Genomic DNA, 5,966 nt, shown 5'->3' on the forward strand with positions numbered 1-5,966 from the left:
ACAAATTCATAGAATCTAGCAGAGAGTGCAGTTCCAGAATTTTGTTTTCTTTATGAAATCTTGGTTTTGCTGAAGTCCATTTGTACTTAACATAAAATTTCTTTGTAAGAAATCCTCATTAACTTCCAGGAGGTGAGGATTTCACCTCAACATTTTACAAAGTCAGAATTTACCAGACAAATTAAACCTATCTTATTTTCATTTTTTTTTTTTCGCTGTGGAATAAGCTAACTTGCTTACATACTTCCTATTTGGAGATGTTCCAGAAACCAAAGCCAGAATGCAGATTATGACTGATAGTTCATGCCACAAATAAGACAACACATCACCAAAATTATGCTTTTCCCCCCTTATGATCAGGAGAGCTTGAACAGCAACCCCATCTACCAGGACTATAGAAATACTAAAAGGGCCTCTTATAAATAGAGGGTCTGTTTTTATACTCTGCCTGGGGGAAATTTTACCCTTTTGTTTTTAGGTCCCAGGTGACTCAATGAAATGAAATAGAGCTGGGTTCTGTAAAAATATTTTCTCAGAATCTTGAAAATTTTAATTGTATCTACTTCCACAAAGCAGTGAGTGAAAAACAGAATGTTATTTTCCAGGCTCATTTCTAGTGAGTGCTCTAAAGAAGCTATATTCCATTAACTCATTAGAAGATTTAAAAAGAGACGGCTGAAGGTGCACAGGGTGCTCACATCCCATCTGGTCTTTGTCCCCAGAGACAGTACTGCCACTCTGGTACAAACTTCTTGCAGGTAGCTCAGAGAAAAGGGCTGTGAAGTTTTACTTAAGGCCCCTTCCATCCCCAAACCATTCTGTGATTCTACGATTCTGTGAACTTACAAAGCTCAATCAGGAGTGAAGTGGCAGGATGCAATATGTCATATTCATATTCAGGGCACATTGACAAGAATACAGTTTAGAAGATTAAGTACATGTGAGTTCAAAAACTTCTTAAATATCACAGAACTTTTTTGACCTGAGCATCAAACTGAGTTTTTAAAATAAACAGATAAAATTTCCATTAATAAATAGCCAAGCCAGGCAATATTATCTTTTGAGTCCTACAGAGACTCAGAAAATAAATTTCTGAAAGGTAGTAGAAAATTTAATAATTTTGAAAGACTCTTCACAGAAATAAATGCAAATAATTTAATAAGTGCTTCTAGAGAAATACACAGCTAAGGACCAATATGTCTTTCATTCTTGAAAACAAAGTATAAAAATAAATAGAATAATAGAGAATATAGTGTACATGGGAAGGTCAATATAAATAAATAAAATTTTGTGTCTCGCAGAGTCACCAGAAGTCTTTCAAGGACCACTTAACATATGGATAAAACATGAGGAGAGAATGCTTTTACAAGCTGAACAGGAATCAATTTTTCATTGCTGTGTTGTGAAAGAGATAATGCCAAACTTGAGCAACAGCTGTAAGAACAACATAACTCTGATTTCCTTAGGATTGGCTGCATCTCAATATTACATGCAGTTTTGTTGTAATGCACTCCAAAGGAAAAAAAATCAAACAAGCTGCTTGGACAGATTCAACAGCAAAGAAAAGATCTTAGAGGCATGAACAGCAATGATTGAAAAAATCTGACCTTGCTTAGACAAGACATGACAGAGGTCAGAAAAACTAGTAGTTGGTGTAATCAAAGAGATAATGTAGAAGCAACGAATAAATGCATTTATTAGAAACAACTAATAAAGGCTATTTCATTGTATATGTCCAGGACTGCTAGGATAAGTAATAATATATTTAAGTTTCAGCAAGAGCTAGACAAGGTAACTAAACTCCAAATGCAATTCTCTGGAACATATTTTTTTCACTAAATATAAAGCACTGGATGGATACCTATCTGGAATTTCATCACACAGAAGAGAAGCAAGGACTACAGGGCCTAGAATGCAGTTCCCAGATAAATTTTCTGTGATTCAATGATTATATCCACTCATTTCAAGTTTACCTCAGGAATTTTGATTTAAGCACTAAACCTCGATAATTGCAATAATTTGGTTGTGACTTTAAATCTTATATGTCCAACAAAATGTCTCTGTTTCCTCACTGAAAAGCACAGGTCCAGTGTTTCCCAAGCCATCATCATTTCAAAGTGTTGATTAATATCATGTCTGGTCTCAGTCAAGGGTTGGTAATGAATGACAGGCATTTTTTCCAACTGTAACCCTGAATTAGGTATGTTTTTCAAATTGCAGGTTGGTTTCAGATGTTTTACATTGGAATGTACACATTTAGTAAGCAAATGGGGAAGAGAGCTTTACTTTACTACTAAAAGAATTCAAGATATGTAAATAAGCAATTGTTGAACAGGTGGCTTTTCATTTCCAAAAAATCTCAATAAAACCTGAGTGCCTCTGTAATTTAAAGGGAAAAATGTCAAAACTGTCCCTGTGTACTTACAGGTGAACAAGCTTTGGGAAAAGAAAATTATTTTGGAAGGAAAGACTTGGGGAATCCCAAAATATTATGGGCTTGAACAGTTCCTAGGAGAAGATTTACACTAACAAAATCATAACAAACAAGCAAAGTTCAGTGTGTCTTTGAAAGAGCATAACGTTGTCCAGGAAGAAACCTTCAAAAAGTAATTATGCTCTAAAATAGAGACCCATCTTGAATGAGAGAGTGTTCAGCTGAATATTAGCAATAGAAAAATCTAATGTTAGCACAATTCAATAAAGCAGTATTCATTTGTTGCCCGTCCTGTACAAGGGTCCATAACATTTTAGTATATTTAAAGCCATAAATAGGTTTTATTTGTATCTTACCATAATCTAGTTCAGATTGTGGACATTAAAATACATAGAGTTAACAGAAAGCTATTTTAAATCAACAGATTTAGTGATCCTTGAAATTGAATTTTTATCAAGTTCATAGCTTCTCTAAATATTGATGCAAAGAATTAAAAAGGTAGGAAATCTATTCTTTAAGCTGCAAGGATAAGAGCTATACTGGGATATTTAAAAAGAAAAAAGTATTTCTCAGTAGTAAGAGTGTGTCACTACAGTGAACAGGACAACTAAAACCTGACCATCCCAAAGGAATTGTTCAATAGTGCTGCAGCCAAGATATTTTCTTTTCCTACTGCCCAACCACTTGAATCTTGGTTTATTAAACAAGCATGAATAAGAGTTTTGAAGGTAGTGTCAAGAAGAGATGCTAATTTTACTGAACAAGCAAGAGAATAAGATGAACATTCACCCAGTATGCCTCTGCAGGAAGCAGGGATAGGACAGGGAATTTGAAAAATAAAAAATCCTCTGCATGACTGAGGAATGCTCTGCCAAGAGAATGGTCACAAACCTGCACAGAGAGAATAAACTGGTGTCTTTTGATGACAGCTAACCAAGACATAATGTGCCTATTTAGAATATAGACGTAGAAGATAGGACTGTGAGGAAGAATAAAATGCTAGAATAGACAAAAGCTATTATGGTCCAGGAATACCTGATGAGGAATGGGGAGTGTTATTAAGACAATACAATTGGAGGAATTGGCTGGGGAAAAAGCAGAAAACTATCTTTGAGTAAGAAGTGTGTGGAGACTCTCTCTAGTGGGAGTTATTTGTAAGCACACTGACTGAAATTATGACCTCTCTTCCATAATAAATGATGAATGGCTAAAACCAGAGAAGTTGTGGCTGGCAGCACAGATAGGGCTGCTACTGCCAGCAAGCCAAGAAAAGCTGGAGACTACAATCCACTCACTGACACAAATACTGGAAGGTCAGAGTAGTTATGGTGTGGAGATCAAAGACTGTAGCGCAGCCTTGAGGGGAGAGGTGAGGCACCAGCACACACCACAAGAAGATTTTACGTGTCAGAAAAAAATTCTTGTCTTAATGTGCCATTGTATGCATAAAATAGAAATGTCTCATGGAAAATGAACAGAGAGGTATGCAGAGAGGTACTACAAAGATGAGGGGCTTTGTCAGAGACAGATCTGTAGATTCTAAGACACATTATACTTTTACAGCTATCACATTATGATACTCATTTAAAAAGTTATTCTTTTTCACACTAGCAGGCATGGTGAAGTAAGCACTGCTGCAGCTTCTGTAACCAGACTCAAAATCTGAAAAGAATATTTGCTTCTAGGAAAGTCCCACTAAGCTACTCTCTCAGATGGTCCAGCAGGCATTTTGATAGTCTCCATCATTATTTTGAGTGCCCTAATGGATCAGGCTAGATGGAGGAAAATATTCTGTCTCTAAACCTGGCAAGAAATTTTGCTGTCTAACATCTTAAAGCAAGTTCTTTGCCTTTTCAATTAACAATGGAAAAAAACAATTTTTATGGTCTATTAAAGAATTATAAAATGATGACATTTGTCTCCTATTTTATCCAGAAATAAATTATTTAATAGACATTTTTGCTAAAAGTGCCTAAGGCTAAATTGAAACATGTGCAACCAAAAAGATTACAATGGCAGAGTAGTATTACCTCATTTGCTCCTGGCTACTACAAGGTACTTAAGGAATCTCTGTGGTTTATACACCCACACAGAGAGAGAAAACATAAATCTTCAGATCTCAATGGATCCTTATGGTGAAGCAGCACTAGATTATATATTCGAGTGTAATCATTTGAAATGCACAATACTTTTGACACAACAATACATGACCAAAGGCCAAAGGCCCTGGAAAATGTGGTACAACCAGAATAGACTCAAGAATTCTTTTGAAGTGAGGGTTTTGGTGCTACACGCAATCCTTGAAAACTACTTTAAGATGCCAACTTCCTGGGAGAGAAACCTTTGAGGAAATGAAGAGGTTAATGAATCCACTTACAATGACAGGAAGTGACACAATCAGGCTGTACCACAAGTAATGCACAATAATAATTTGAAAGTCTATTACAGATGTAAAGAGGTTATAAATATAATTTGTAGGAAAGAGGATGCACCCCTAAGCCCTCTTCTGTCAGATACTCACCAACAATGAAAGGAAGCTCTTTAAAGAACACAATTCTGCTTTGGGAGGTGCCTCTTGCATAATCAATAGAAAAATCTTTCTAATAAAATTGCAGGCTATGATGAAGATCCTATCAGACAAAGTTGCAGACACTAATATGAAGTCAGGGATTTTAAACATTATAAATAAGAACTAAGGCAAAATTAAGTAATCCTTGAGACATAGTAAGAATATTTTGAAAATGTATTTTCCATATGATTGGCAATGGCTGAGCAGAATGACAACTTTTCAAATCTGCATTCACCATGGACATTTTGGGAGATCAAGATATTTTCTATCCAGTGCCAAATTTATGTTTCAGAATCTAACTAGAGAAATGCCATGGTTATCTTGAGAGCAGTCATTTACAGAAGCAGCTACAAAGAGTACATGGAGCTGGATGGACTCTTTGAAAAGCTAGGACCTGCTTGTTAGAAGAACATCTGATGCATTCGGAGTTAATCACCTGGGCCACCAGACCCCTTTCTACTCCCCAAGCAAAAGGCACAGTGGACTGGGAAAAAAATAAAAGGTGAAAATCAATGACTAAGAAATGTTTTGGACTGTGAAACCATGCTGAGGAGTGTGAATAATGGAGGCATGACATAGGAACGTATTCTTGTTACTAATTGTCTTTTTAAAACTTTAATGCAAAGATATTTTTAGTCAAAATAAATATCATATTCACCTTACTAACTGTAGGAACAAATAAAACTGTGAAAGTAGGACACTGAAGTAAGGTCAGAATCAAAAGATGTTGTGGGATTGATTTTTTTTTTTAATATTTCTTAGATATTTCTCTGGATTGATGTAAATTAAAAGTTTCAGCATTCCATTTCATTTAAGATGAATCAAAGTGCTGAAATTCATATATGTCCTTTGAGACAAGAATTTACTTTTTCTCTACATTTCTAGGCTTTCCTTCAGTGGAATGAGTTCTGATTTAAAAGGAAATCAGTGTTGTATTCTCTTCTGAAAATTGTTTGGGTTTTT

Source organism: Fringilla coelebs (assembly GCF_963513975.1).
Source record: "Fringilla coelebs genome assembly, chromosome: 6".
In the NCBI taxonomy this organism is placed as follows: domain Eukaryota; kingdom Metazoa; phylum Chordata; class Aves; order Passeriformes; family Fringillidae; genus Fringilla; species Fringilla coelebs.